Source organism: Symsagittifera roscoffensis, chromosome 5, assembly GCF_963678635.1.
Source record: "Symsagittifera roscoffensis chromosome 5, txSymRosc1.1, whole genome shotgun sequence".
Lineage (NCBI taxonomy): Eukaryota > Metazoa > Xenacoelomorpha > Acoela > Convolutidae > Symsagittifera > Symsagittifera roscoffensis.
In genome coordinates, this window is record NC_087066.1 from 64993791 (window position 1) to 65009314 (window position 15524).

At 35.7% G+C, this 15524-nt stretch overlaps 2 protein-coding genes across 2 annotated transcripts in view; one reads left to right on the plus strand and one right to left on the minus strand.

The window, feature by feature from the left end:
* LOC134846914 (dihydropteridine reductase-like) overlaps positions 1-15524 on the minus strand; it is a 168092-nt gene that overhangs the window by 16421 nt on the left and 136147 nt on the right. The window lies entirely within an intron of this gene.
* The window catches only part of LOC134846912 (prelamin-A/C-like), a 401765-nt gene continuing 392957 nt past the window's right edge, over positions 6717-15524 (plus strand). The window contains exon 1 of the mRNA XM_063864337.1: positions 6717-6741. The gene's annotated coding sequence lies outside the window, so the exon portion shown is untranslated. The remainder of the gene's footprint in view (positions 6742-15524) is intronic.

The following is a 15524-nucleotide window of genomic DNA, read 5'->3' on the forward strand; positions in this document are numbered from 1 at the left end:
TGTTTCTTTTGTTTGTTAGTACTTGGGTTAGGTTGACAAAGTTTGTTTTTTTATTCAGTGTGTTTGTTTCCGACTGGATGTTGAAGTAATTTAGGTTTTTTTGGGTCGATTAACCGTTTGCGAGTTGTTTGGAAGGTTTGAAGTGAACTTGAGATTTTGTTTGGCTTGTTAGAGTCCTTTCATCTTCCTCGAACTTTTTGATCGGTCGATTCAGTGCTCACTTCTCATTGGCTAGTTGGTTTTGGAATTAAGTTCTCAATCATCTCAAGATTAAGTATGAATGAGTTGATTGACGCCACCACAATATCCTCGTCGTACTCGCTAGGTGGTTTTGCTAATCCGACTGCATTTTGGGTCATGTAGTCTATTAATCCCATTTTGTTCCCGCAAAATGTTTTATGTCAAAGTGGAAAGGGTTTAACCAGTCAATCCATCTTGCTAGTCTACTTTGGCTAATTTTTGATCTTTAGCTTGTGTTGAATGCGCTGATGAAAGCCTGGTGGTCTGTGCTGACGGTAATGTTTTTCCCGTACAAATAGTATTTGAGCTGCTCTTTTGTCTATACTAAGCCCGAAATCTCAAGTTCGTTCACTGAATAAATTTCTTCCAGAAAATTTAAAAGTCTCAACGTGTACGCGTTTGCTACCAACCCTCTGTGTTCTGCTGTTCTAGGGCGCTGCCTAAACCGAAATTTCATGCGTTGCAGACCATGCGGGTTTCGAGGTTTTTTTCAATGTGTCAATTTTGCGTTATTTCTGTAACTTATTTTTTGATCTTGTTGAAAGTTATGTCTTATGTCGATTTCCAATCCAGAGTTTTAAATTTGTCTGTTTGTTTTTGTAGGATAGGACGCATTGCTGCAGCGGTTTGTGCCCGATATGGAATGTACCTTGTGAAATGGTGTATCGAGTCCACAAAATTTTTAATTGTTTGAACGCTTTGGTGGAGTTAATTCTTCTATGCCTCTGTTTTTCTTATTAATATTGTGGTGGCCACACTGTCTATGCTATAGCCTAGCCATTCCAATTGTTTGACTGTAAACTAACATTTGTCTACGGAGACAGCTAAGTGTTCCTCATCAAGTTTTTGTATTACTCTTTGTAATGCTTTTTTGTGTACCTCTAGTGATTCTTTGGTTACTATCAGTTTAAAGTCTAAGTATGCGTAGCTATTGTTGTGGTTTGTCAGCGTGAGATCGATTGTTTTTCGAAATTCTGGCATGCCCGTGAGGCCGTAGAAGCCTGTTTGGAATTGGTACGTCCCCGTTGCGTTACCCCGAGGAGGCTAAAGATGCATTGTTCTCGAGTTCGTTGATCCAGAGGGATTTGCGAGTAAGCATAGCGCTAATCAAATGTTGAGAAAAGTGTCCATTTTTTTTTGATTTTTTTGCTTGTGTAATGTTATCCTGTAGTAGTTCGATGTTTGACATCTAATATTTTATTTAGTGGAAGAATTTATTAATTTTATTTGAACCCAACGCCAGTTTTACTGTTTGTTTTTTTTTTCACGGTAATTACGATCGGACCAATGAAATATTTGTCCAACCTTTTTTCTAGTTTCACAATGTGTTTTTTAGTTCATCAAATTGTTCAATTCGTTTTTGAACCATTCTTGATGGAGGATTGGTATTCGGCCTCCCTTCTATTGAGACAATTGAATCATCACGTGGTTTTTTGTGTTTCCGATTCTGATGCACTGTTGCGTAAAATAACCGCGTAAAAATAAGTTTCACCGATTGTTTATCCATGTTTGATTGTTCCCCTCGTTGATATTGAGCATTTGATTCAATTTGGGTTTTCATGTATCAGTCTTATCCCGATTTGAAGTAGTAATATGTTGTAGCATGCCAATCTTCCTGCGGCATCTTCCGAGGGGATATATTTTAATATTGAAAATGTCGTAATTGGAGCTGTCGTTTTGTCGTTTTGTTTCAGTCGACGTGCTGTACTCTCGTTCAGAAAAGACATTGGGCTTACAGAAAGAGCAATTGCGAATATGGATTCTGATCTCTTCTTTAATTTAACGATGTGTCCATCTAGGTCTTCGTCAGTTAATTTTACGGATGATTTTTATCTCGAACGTTTCGGAAATTGTCATTACTAAAAGAAGTATTTCTTTGCAATTATTCCCATCCGTTTTGGCGAATGCGACTGGGTCATTTTCTTCTGAATTTTGAGTTTGATCGTCTTCTTCAGGGGGTTGCTTTTTGTTGTTATTGTGTAAGTAATTTACGTTTGCCGATCAGCATATTTTCGCAAAATGTCGCCGTTTTGCGCACTTCGCACATATTTTCGTTTTTCCCGGACAAGTTTGTAAATAGTAGGGACCAAATGTTTTTCCGCATTTGCAGCATTGTTTTTGCTGTGTGTTATTTTTGCTCTCTTAGGTATCTTCATCTATTGATGTTTGTGTTTTGTATCTGTCCATCCCAGCCTCGAGGCTGGATGTAACCCATTGGTTTTTACTTTATAGTAGTCGATGTTGCTGATCCGAATGGATTTGATTTCTACTAGTTCGATACCATTTAATTTGAAGCTCTACTGTGTTCGATACCATTTTCTCTTTGGAATGCGTACTCATAGGCATCCTGTGGGGAACGGGTTTCCGCCAACAGTTTCTTCGCCAACTTGTCGTTATGCTTGTGCCGTGAGCATGTCTCTGACCCACTCAACGTTGCGGTCCTCGCAATCTGTCAATCTGTTCTTGATGCGAGCTCTACTAAGTCGGCATGAAACTGCTGTAGCGATTCGGTTTTTCTTTGTTTTTCTTTACGACGTTCGAATGCGATAACCCTTTATCTGACCAATATTTATCCTCAAATGGGACTTTTGGTTGTTGTAGTTTGTAAGTCCAATCCTGGCCGTTTTGTTGTACTTGTCTCTGGCCTTCTGTGCCTAAGCATAGAAACAAAAAAATTCTCACCTTTGTGTCCGTTTCGACCCATGCCGCTAAATTACACAATACGCCCCTTTTCGCGAGCTTTTTGGCATCTGTTCTCCCATCCGATACGCTGTTCTTGGTTTCGCGCTTCTCTGTTTTTCCTTTGTGCGTCGGTTTCTCCAGTTATTTCAACTTCCAAAATTGGTTTCGGTGGGTCTACTAATTCAAGCTTGTCTCGTAATCGATTTCGGACTTCTATCCCGTCTTTCGCGAACACAGCCATTTCGATAATTGCTGCACACTTAGACCGTTCAAAAGGCGGTTCCGCTGAGGCCATTTCCCAAAAATGGGTTGATGCTACATGTTTTTTTACGAATCCTGCTGACTGCGCCATGTAATACCGTAAAGTATGATCTATCTTAATATTGAATCCGAACGGATTGGTAAATAACAAATGAGATTAATTGAGAGCTCAAAGAAGACAACTAGTTCGGAAAGTCTTTATTCAAATTCTGTATAACACTCATGTTACGATTTTATGGTCGTACAAAGTCAAGTGACTTGTTCAACGTAGTGAGCTACAAATATATATTTATTTATCTTTGCCAGTCTGGCCGGATGACATTGCTAGCCAACCTTATAAGAAACTTAAGCGCAAACCTCGATTAAGAAGTATTCAACTAGCTTTTTTGGATGTGCCTTTGTACCTGGTCGAGGTCTGCGATTTAAGTCGCAAATGAGGATTCTGCAGTCGCGCTCAGGTTTTTTTCAAAACCGCGCAAAGTCCCGTCTTGAGTCGCGACGGCCAAGTCATATTCCGGAAAGTCATTAGCCAAAATGTTGCAGTCGCGCCAAGGTTTTTAAATTGGGAAAACTCCCGTCTCGATTCGCAACAGCCAAGTCATAGTCCAGAAAGTCTGGACTGCGTTCAGTACGATCGCCACATAGAAGGTATCAACAAATAGAGTACATCTCTCTCCCCTTTGGAAAAAGGCTCAAATTTGAATGGTGGGAGCTTGGAGGGGGCTTATAAAAAATGAAAATAAATTCAATTGTAGGATTTTCGCTAGCATAACGTGAGTAAGATTCAAATAGCAAACTCACCCAAATGTTCATTATAAATATGGAATTATTCTTGCGTGACATAGTGACCTCTTTTGACCAACAGTTTCTAAATTTTATTTTAAAATCGCTTCGATTGTCATTCATTTTGAAGGAAGCGTTCAAAAAACCAAAGAAAAAGATAAGTGCAGAAAGTGGGAAAATGTTTCAAATAGAACGGCTTTAAAACTATTTATTAGTTTCTTGTCAACTTTTTGTCCCGATTGTTTGAAAAATAGGGAAAAAATTCAAATTAGTCTTTTTTGCTTTTCTAGCAAAATAAGCCACCACAATTAATCAAAGGAGACATTTGAGTGATATAATCTAATTAAAGCCCTTACAGTCGTAATTCGAACGACATTAAAACTTTCCAAGTGTAGAGAAAAAGCGGTTTAAAATTTTCGGTTTTTGTCAAGCGAATAAAGCGATCGAGCAGGCTGACAATAGCTCATTTTATTGGCTTAAAAGCTTTCAATAGCTTAGATTAAAACGTAAAAACGTTGATTTATTCTAGTATTATTAGCTTTTTGGAGTATTTCAGCGCCTTTTTGGAATCGAAAACTTCAAAAACTGCAAAAAAAATGAAAAAGTCATTTTTCTACAAAAATACTTTTCAATTTGCTGATTTTACTCTGATTGTCAAATATATATAATCTCTAGTTTATTGTTCAGCTCCATTTTATGCCAAAAAACGACAATAATGAAAAAAAAATTTTAAGTTTATGGTCGGAACATTCTGTGCTACTTACTCAGAAACCAGCTATCCTTGTTAATTCTTTTGAGTTGGTTTGGCTGAATTTTTGGCCTTTAAAAATTAACTACCTTTTAACGTTTTTGAAGTAATTTAAGGCGTGAAAAAATGATTTTTTTTCCTGTTAAGTACTAAATATTTGATCCAAATATTTTGCCCCCTTTCAGATTGGAATGATTTCACAGCCGGAATAAATGGCTGATACTTGGCAATAGAATTTATATCGCAAGTTACTTATCGAAAATAGGCCAAATTAGCATTTTCAAACTCCCTGTTGAATCACAAAAATGATCACAATTGTCAATTTTTCCATAATAAAAAACTCTCTTAACCGAATTTTGTTACTTGAGGTAGAATTTGTTTGCTTGCAAGTTTCTATGACGCAACTGAGAAGAGTATAATTTGCTGTTCTGATTCACAAAATGTTTTTGCTTGGGCTGGTTCTGTTTTCTCCAGAAAACATCCGATGGATGGCTATTTTTGATGTAACTTATTTACTAAAGATATTGATGCCTTCAACATCCGAAAGATATTGATGGCTTGCGCTCAAAATAAGTATCTTAAAATAAAACATGCGCTCAAAATCAATTTTTTAATTCTTTTTTTTTCATAAAACAAAACGCGGGTTTTAAATTTGGAGGTTTGAGCTCACTGTTTTTTAGTATTTTTAGATAACTAAAACTCTTGAAATTTCTTATTTTTCATTAGCGCGACAAATTAATCAGGCTCAATAAAAAAGCAAAATGAGTTAAAGCATGCTAATTGGTCCAAATATTGTTTTCATAGATGCAAATTAAATCAGGTTGTACTCTACACAGGGGCGAATCTAGGTTTTCGAAAATTTTGTCGACCTCTTAATTTTTATAGGTCGACCAAATTGATTTTCCGAACTCTCCCAAATCACTAAAAAGACCCCTGTTTCGGCAAAATTTTGAAGAACAAGCCAAAAAAGCGTTCTTAGGCAGTTTTTTGGAAAATTTTGACCAAAAATTATTATTTAGAAATTAGTATTTAAAAAACAGGCTCCCCCCTCAAAATTAGTATTTAAAAAGTTTTTAGGGTCCGTCATCAAGTAAAGATATATCAAAATAGTACAATGGGGGTACCCTTTGGTCGCTAGGGAGTCGAATCCCTGAGGGGGGTGTCGGCCCCCCTTCTAAATCCGCCCCTGACTCTACAATAAAATTTGGGACAAAAAAATTTTTGAAAAACAAACTTCGAGTTTTGTATGATTGTTTTTTTTCTAAACTTTTTTCCCAAGCTATAGCATGCTTCAACCTAAATTGATTTCAAGCATTCGCAAAGAACCTCCAGAAAATTTGGAGTCTTGTCCTAATAAGAACAAAAACAGTCTTATTTGATTGGATTGATGCTCGTAGAAATAACTGACCGTTCTCTGCCTTTCTTGCCAGCGAAATGGTTTTTACAGCTTACACATCATTAGCTTAAAGAGTCGTCTAAACGTTTTTTTGTTTGTTTGGAAATAATATTTGGCATTTTAATGCTATTTTTTCGTCAACACTCGACACTCTTGTACTGAACCCAATGCGAAGACAAATTGTACCCAAGAAGTCGCAGTCTGTAAAGATTGATCAATGATTGGCAGCAAAACTCCTAAACGCTTCCGCAAATCTTGTCTGGCAAATATCGTGATCACTAGTTTGAATTTTAAAAATCCGAAAATTAAACTGCTACTTTTTCAAAAGCAGCACATGAAAATCTGTTGCGATCGAACCAGTCGTTTGATTAGGATATGTTTTAAGACCAGGCGTGAATCTACAAGTCTCGGGACAGTTAATACTTTATGTTGATCAAGGCGCCTTTAGAAAAACTTTAAGAATGACTCTCCGAAAAAGTTTCCGTAAAGTATTAATTGTGCTAATCTTTGATTGGTAAGGGCCACGCTATGCTCGCCCAATTTGATTCTGGTGTAAAAATAAGTATGTTTGAATAAGGCAAATAATTTTTTCAAAACAATTAGCCTAATTGTTGTGATAAACTTATTAAATAGTTTCAGAGAGTGATGAAACACTAGTTGCCATTCTTTGGGCACTGACTACTAACTTCAGCATATTATCCTTGACACCAACAGCACCATTATTCCTGGCTTTTTCCTGGCTTCACACAATGTCAACACCAATGCTTCTGATGCTGCCCGACGACTTCAAGAAACTCAATCCCGAACAAAAAGATAAGTACTACGTTCAAAAATATAACCTTGTCAATGTACTAGCAACATCCAGTAATCCTCCAAACAGTAATCAAAACGCAAAAGGACTCAGAGCACCTATTGATTTTGCTGCCAAAGTAATCCCCAATGATACTCAAAACTTGATTATTGGTTCGAGTTTTTTAGCGGAGTTTGACACGAAGGAGCTGCCCAAAGACGTGGCCGTTCATTCTTACCGCGAGTCATTTTGCAGCGAGAAACAATCAGTTGTGAAAAAGTACGACGATACTGAGCTGAAATCAGTAACCTTCCAGGACGGCACCAATTCCCTCACAAGGGAACTACACAAGCCTGTAGATGATATATTTGAAACTTTTTGCGCCACCATTAGTGAAATTGAGACAAAGTTTTCACCTGCAATAATCAATATATGCCAAGTCCCGCCTGTGAAATCGGGACCCGATTCTGTAAGTGGTAAGTGTATAACTGAATTCAACAGCCTTATTGCTCGTAAATTTAAGAAAAAAGTATCAAATTGTTCCTATATACGATAAAATTGTCAGCATAAATGACTATCAGTCAATCTTCTTTGATGAAGTACACTTGATGCGTTCTGTTAGTACTTTAAAAAATGCAATCATGGAAAAGGTGCTACCATTATCCAGCTTATCACCTCGAGTTGTTTCTCCGAATACTTCCAACTCTAGGGGCCCAGCGCACCCTCAGAGGAATCGTATGGAACCTGGTTCAAGCCAAGTCTCGTGGGGCCCCGAGCACCCAAAGAGTCTTGCGAGCCATGGTTTCAGCAACAATCAAACCTACAATTATATGAATACCAATCGTAGTAATTATGACTTACGCCATAATAGATACTAATGTTGTTTTAGTAGTCTATTACCCAATGATCTGGATCTATCAAATTTATGTTTAGCCAATGGTTTTTAAAGACTCTACTTATTTTCTCCCTTTTAACTAGCATTCCCATTAATTACAATGTACCCAACAGCACCGCACTACTCAAAACTAGAAACATGACGTCTAACCGCCACTTTAGATTCACAGCTGGCATCTATTGCGCAGTTGTGATACTAACCTTTCAGATTGGAATGTTGGAAATCCTGCTCCTTCAAGGTGGGGACATCGAAGTCAATCCAGGTCCCGCACTTTTATATGAAATCTTGGCAAACAAAGCAAAGGAACACCACAACTTCCTCAAATATATAACTCTAAATTGTAGAAGCATAAAGAACAAACACATGGAAATACGTTTCTTGTCAGAAATAGTTGACTCAAACACAATTATCGGTCTTACGGAAACCTGGCTTGACGAAACATGCAATCATAAAACTTATTCATTCTGCAAAACAACCCATGAAATTTTTAGATGCGACCGTAACAAAAAATGCACTGGTCAACACGCAGGTGGTGGTACTCTTCTTCTTATTCCGAAAAAATTTAACCCTAAGATTCGAGAAGATTTAAATTATCTACGTCCCTCCCATTTTGAAGGACTTTGGGTGGAATATAGCCCAATCATCTCAAAAAAATCAAAAAGACAGATAATTGCTATTGCCTACAATCCACACAACCAATTCAAGGAAATTTTTATAGAAGATACACTAAAGGGTATCAATTACGCTGCCTCTGAAGCGCGAGATGTTACGATTTTGGGTGATTTCAATATTAACTACTTGAATAAACATGAAGCTAAATTTCTCAGCGATTCTATTAAACCATAAAATTTGTCAATAACCAATAAGTCGATGCCGACATACAACTCTAAAAACAGCCAATCCATTTTAGATAACATTGTAGCAATCAAATCTCTTTGTAAAGAAACTATTGTAGCAGAACCACCTATAAACACGGACCATTTAATAACAATGTGTATTAGCAAACTAAAACGATTCGAAAAAACCATTTCAATTCGAACTTTTTGCTTCAACAAAACCAATTACTGTAAAAATAGGTTCTAAGGGAACTTAAACAGAGTCCATGGTTTCTCGTCTACCAAGAAAACGATGTCTCTAAAATGTTATTAAATTTGAAGATATTTTCTCGCATGCACTAAACGCTCACGCACCACTAGAGCAGAAGTATACCCAAAATAAACCGCAGCTACAGCTGTCTGGTAAAGTACTTAACTCAGTCAATAGACCTTTAAAACAGGAAAAAGAAAATCTTCTAAAGGCATATCAATTATCAAGAACAGATGCCATTTTTGAAAACTATAAACGAATAAGAAATAAATACAACAATCATCTAAAACATTTATACAAGAAAGAGAAAACAGCCCAATTCAAAATGCTTGACTGTCCAAAAAAACAATGAAATTTCATAAACTCTATCAGGAACGCAAATAGGTGATCTACGGAATTCGTTTGGCGTCACTATATTTGAAAATAAGAAGACTGCAAATTTCCTTAACTACAGGTTCTCAACATTAGGAGAATACAAAAACGCGGTTCCTCCCATAGATGTACCAACTGAGTACAGTGTACACAGCAAAACAAATAGGCATTTTCAATTCAGGTTCATAACTCACAAAGAAATGAAAAATGCAATTTTATTACTTCATTTAAACAAGCCATTAGGACCAAGCAAAATCCCTGCTTGGGCTCTAAAAGACAGCATTAATACTGTAAACCCAATTCTTACGATGATTATCAATGAATGCATCTCGAAATCCGTATTCCCATATACCTTAAAAAAGGCACACGTTTTTCCCATATTCAAAAAAAGGTGACTCGACAGATCCAGTAAATTACCGTCCAATTTCTATAACACCCACTCTATCGAAGTTGTTTGAAAAAATTTTTTCATCCCAAATTCACGAATTTTTAGCAAATTCCAATATTCTAAATCCAAAACAATTTGGCTTTCGTCCAGGTTATTCAACTAATGATGCTCTTTTATACACAACAGAAAAAATCAGATTCCATCTCGATAAAAATAACATAGCTACGGCTGCATTTCTTGATTTATCTAAAGCATTTGATTCACTCTCTCATTCAGTCCTTGAAAGGAAACTAAGTCACATTGGCTTTGAACAGTCAGCAACAACTCTTATTAAGTCATTTCTAGAAAACAGACAGCAATTGACAATAGTAAACGGCGAACACTCAGATTGGCTTAAATTAGAGCAAGATTTTCCCCAAGGTACTGTACTAGGACCACTGCTGTTCAACTTGTATGTAAATGACTTGCCACAAACAATAGACAAATCATGTACGTTAGTACAATATGCCGACGACACGACTCTGCTTAGTTTTCATTCAGATCCCGAAACAGCACTAAAGAGCATTGAAAAAAATTTCAACAAAATTCTCTTGTATTTTCACTTAAATCGATTAATGATTAATGTAGACAAAACCCATTTCATTGTATTTTCTGCACCGTCGAAAAAGAAACTAACTGGAAATTTTTCATTGGAAGCTGGAAACAATCAAGTTAATTTAACAGAGACAGTTAAATTTCTCGGCGTCAATATTGACATAAGCTGAACTTTCGACAAAGAAATCAATAAAATATTACAAAAAATGGCTACAGCAATCCAAACGATAAAATGCATCCGAGACAAAATCCCTCTGCGTACTAGAATTCTCCTGTTAAATACTCTTGTACTGAGCCATTTGCACTATCCATGCATGCGCTAAACGGATGTACGCAAGATAAAATTGAGAAACTCGAAAAACAAATAAAATGGGGAATCAGGATCATAATGATTATAAGCAAACGAGATTCCGTTACACTTCTAAGGAAACAGCACAAAATTCCTACTGCTCGGAATATAATCGAGTACCGATCAGCACACTACCTTCACAGGTTATGCCGAAACGATGCCCCAGCTTTCACGTATATAAGATTCCCAAATTCTGAATTCCGCTATAACCATCGAACTGGAACATTACTGTTCCCTTTAACATGTAAAACTGATTTCCTTCGTAAGTCTTTCTTATTTAAATCAATCAGAAACCTTAACACAATAATCCGAACCTACCGCACACATTGACAAAAACTCTGATGAAAAATTTCATCATAAGAAAAGATGACACCCTGTTACCCAATAAGGAGAGTCTTTCCGCATCCAAGGACATTTATTTTGTTAAATCAATTATTTGATTCGTCCTCGTAGTAATTTATGTTTTTTCTTGTTATGTTATATAACCATTGCGTAATATTGTACACTAGATTCTTATACAATCAGTTCTGCAACTGCATAAGTATATTGAAACAATAAAGTGTCCCCTCTCTCCCTCTCTCAAAAGTTTTTTAACAACTTTTTTTAGATAGAAAGCCAGTTGCGTGCAAGTCATTTTTGCAATTTTTTTTCGTCAAAACTTCCCGTTGTTTTTTTTTGTATACAGGTATTTTGAATCAGGTCAAGTTTTGCCAAATTGAGTAGCTAAAATAGCTTACAAAAGTTGTATTGTTTGTAAATTTGTATATACGAGCACTCTCGATGTTCCGACTATTTTCGAAGAAAATGACGGAAAATTTGTTCTCGGAGTTTTTTTTTCTCCAGACAGCTTTCGACTATTTAATTTGCAGTTTTGACAAAGTTTTTTTTATATCATTCAGAAGGCATCGCTATCCTCAGCTCAAATTTAAAAAGATGTTTTCACTGTGATCATTTTTTGTAAAGTTTTGGTTATGGGGGTTTAAATACTGCCAATGTGGGACGATTGAAACGCAATTAATTTCATGCTATAAACGCGTGAGCAGAGATTTAACCCTTTTAGAAGTCTTTCCACACTGGATTAAAACATGCTCTTTAGTCTACTTAGCTTATCTCACTTTTTACATAGCGTGTCGGGGGATGGTTTTAAGAAAAAGTAAAAAAAAAATTGAATTTTTTTTTGAAAATTTCATCAATAGTTTTAACTCAAACGAGGCTTATTTCAGCAAATGTTTGCAATGTTTTGGTCAATACATATCCATAAAGTTCCCGAAACGGTATTTTTGGTCTGTGTTTTTAAAAATTTGACTGCGGTGCAGAAATTTGTGGCAAAATGGGGTCTTTATAGTGTTCTGTGAGCGCTCGGAAAATTAATTTGGTCAAACTAATAAAAAACATCAAATTGGTAACTACTTTTTATACATCCGCGCCCTGTTGCCTTCGAGAAAACTTTAGATCCTCCCCTGTAGTCATCAATTTGGCATTAGTTATAACTACAAAAACTTTACTTGTTTATGATAAAGGAGGATGTTGTGCGTACCAAAAAGAAACATTCCGAATCAATGGACTGCAACGTGGGGTGACACCCGCAGAATACATGCAACAACTAAGTAACTTCTCGAGTCACAACAGACAACTCAACTTTGTTCGGGTACAGTTACATAATTTTTGTTCCGACGTTCGAATAAAACGAAATATTTATGCTTGGTTTTTTTTTATTCATTCAATAGCTTTTCGATGTTTCAACTAATCATTTTTTGACTGTGATTTTTTTTGTGTAATCTAAAAAAAATTGCTATCCTGAGGTCAAATGGAAAAATAATTTCAGCTGTGGTCATTTTTCGTAAAATTATTGTTCCGTCTTTCGAAGAATAGGACGGAAATATTAAGCTCGCTTTGGTTTTTTGTTCTCAAGACAATTGTCGGAGAAATTCAACAGACAAGATCCCAGCTTTCGACAATAATCAATACTATTTTGAATGCTTTTTCTGGCGTATATCCGAATGTGAGCTAAAAACTAAGGAACAACAGAAAAAAAGATATGTATGTTTTCATATTATTTCAGAGCTGCAGAAATTTTGAGAAAGCTTCAATACTATACGGTCGGTTTCGGTCACGCCATAAAATTTTGACCAGGTAACTTGGCAGAAGACTGATTTTTGATCCATAGTCTTGGCGGAGGCTCGTTTTTGCGTGGGATCAGTTATGAAGCTATGAACGTGTTTTCATCTATTCTTATCATTAAATTATTGCTTTTTTGTAATTAATTAAGAATATATTTAAAATAATTACACAGGAGGGTAACTACATGAAGGTGAAGAGGGACGTCCAGGGGCACACGCGCGTTCGCTTCTACCTGGACTTTTTTTTTGCGCGCTCAAATTATTTTCAGGTAGATGCCAGTGCACATGGACGTGCCTTGGTGCGTTCGTTTAGCTACGCTTTGGTGTAATTGTTTTAAAATATTTCTAATTTAATCATAAAAAACATAGACTTAATTATTTGAAAAAAGTAACAAAAAATTCCATATTTTCAGTTTCAATGCGCATTTTTTAAAATCAAATTTCACAGACTAAATTCCATTATATTTTTACAGGTTTTCACGTTTTAAGTTATCAATTAAATTTCAAATGAAATTTCTACTGTTTGAAAGCGTTAGAAAACTAAGAACTTTTTTGGGTCTATTGCCACCTTAATTTATAGTTTTACCCAAGTTTTTACAGATTTAAATTCAGTGGATTTTGAAGAGACTTCTGCTATTTAACAAATTATGAATATCCGGGATCGGCTAAGTTGAATTTTTCACCCAAGTTTCTTCTTTTTCACAAAACATTCTTCCGGAATTATTTCTCCCTTTCATTCGAAAGATAATATTTCCCTGGGCTCAAGCCAAAAAAATATTTGTTTCAACTGTGATCTTTTTTCGCAAAGTTATGAGGGTTTAAATACTCGCAGTTTCGTCAATTTGGGACAATAAACACGCAAATTATTTCGTGCTTTGAACGCGTGAGCGGAGACATTATCCGTCTTAGAGATCGTTCCAAATAAAATTGAAGCATGCTGTTTCAAATGTGCAAAATATATCACTTATATTATATCAATTCTATAATGTGTGGGTAATGTATTTCAAAAACAATTTTTTTGTCATTTCATCATTTTTGCAGCGCTTTTGAATCCATGAACTTAGTAGGCAGCCGGAACATTCAAGGCATCGCTGTTAAAGGATTTATCAGACAAAAATATTCCATTTCAATTCATTACACATAATAAATTCACACCGAGAATTATTATATTGCAATTATTTTTGGTTCGATTGTTTTGGAAATAAAAATATATTATAATCCATTCTATTTGATTTTAGTCTTTTTAAAAAAAACCAAATTCAAGCATTTTGCAGTTTTTTTTTGAATTTTGCAAAAAGTTTTATGCCATGTGTTGTACAGTTACAACAAGCAAAAAAGTAAAAATTCAATATGTTCAACCGCTCCCATTCCCATGTTTACTCAGTTTTTCTCCAGTTTATCAACCACCACCCCCTTGATGAAATAGTTGGAGTTTCGTTTGGTAAGAGGGGCTTGGGCGAACGGCGATCGTGGTAAAACGAGAAAACAAAATAGTAGAGAAATATTAATTGAAATAAAATCTTATGTGAAGTGTAAAAAATTTTGGAACGTAATAAGTATATTTGCGCAAAACAGGAAACGAGATATGTTTATGACAGTTCTGCAAATTTCTTAAATAAACCCCAAAAACAGCAGTATAATCGATTATATTGAATTATGTTGGATTACTCTGACAAAAAAATATGTTTATAATTCATTTTGAATCAATCATAAAAAATTATTTGGATCAATTTCACAAAAAGACTTTTGTATTATAATCCACTTTGAATGCATTATTATTAACCACAATGGATTATATGACATAGAAAATACAAATTATATAATCTATTTTTAATGGATTATAGTCGATTATTTTGTAATTTCAGCGATAGTGTATACAAAAAGACAATATAACAGATTTTGATCCATGGGCGATCGGTGCAGGTGAGCTCAACTTAAGCAAAAATACTTCACCTGTGATTGTTTTCGTAAAATAATGGGGATTTAAGGATAATCATCTTGGCCAAATTGGGACTATTAACGAGCAATATATAATACAATCTACTGATCGTAACGAGTAAAATAGAACCTGAAAATATCAATGGCAAGAGCCCAAATATAAAAAAGATATATCAGTAGTGATTAATGTTCATGAGGTTTTGATTGTTGAATTTCGATATAATTTTTTATTAATTAGGCGACTATTCAAATTAATCCAGCTGAGAAACTACACTAATTTGGATGTCCAGCAATTGAAGCAAACAGCTACTAAGACATCAAATTGTGGGGCAATAGGATAGGACGTTTTTTCTTCAGAAAAATTGCTTCAATGGCATTAATTTTTGGAACGAATATTTTATCAAAACTTTTGGATCTACTTACCAATCTCCACCTATTCAGGAAAAGGAGGAAAGTTTTTAAGTAGAACAAATTAGCGAGTTTTTGACTAGTCAGAATGCAGTAAAATTCGGATTTTAAATAGAACGCATTAGTGATAATTTACGGCTTTTACTTAGAGGGGTTGAACTTATTTAGCAGATACCATAGCAGGTGCGGATTTAGGGGGGGGGGGGGCGTTGCAAGCGGACGCCCCCCCCCCCCCCCCTCAGGGATTCGACACCCTGCCAACCCAAAGGGTCCCCCCTTTGGTACTTTTTATGAAATCCACTTTTGGCCGACCGACCCTAAAATTTTTCTAAAGGCGCCTTCGGCACCAATATATTTGATGGGGGAGCGCGAGCCGAAAAAACGCAATTTTTTGGTCAAAATTTTCCAAAAAGTGCCTAAAAACGCCTTTTTGGACTGTTTTTTTTTTCAAAAATTTGCCTGCAACGCAGAAAG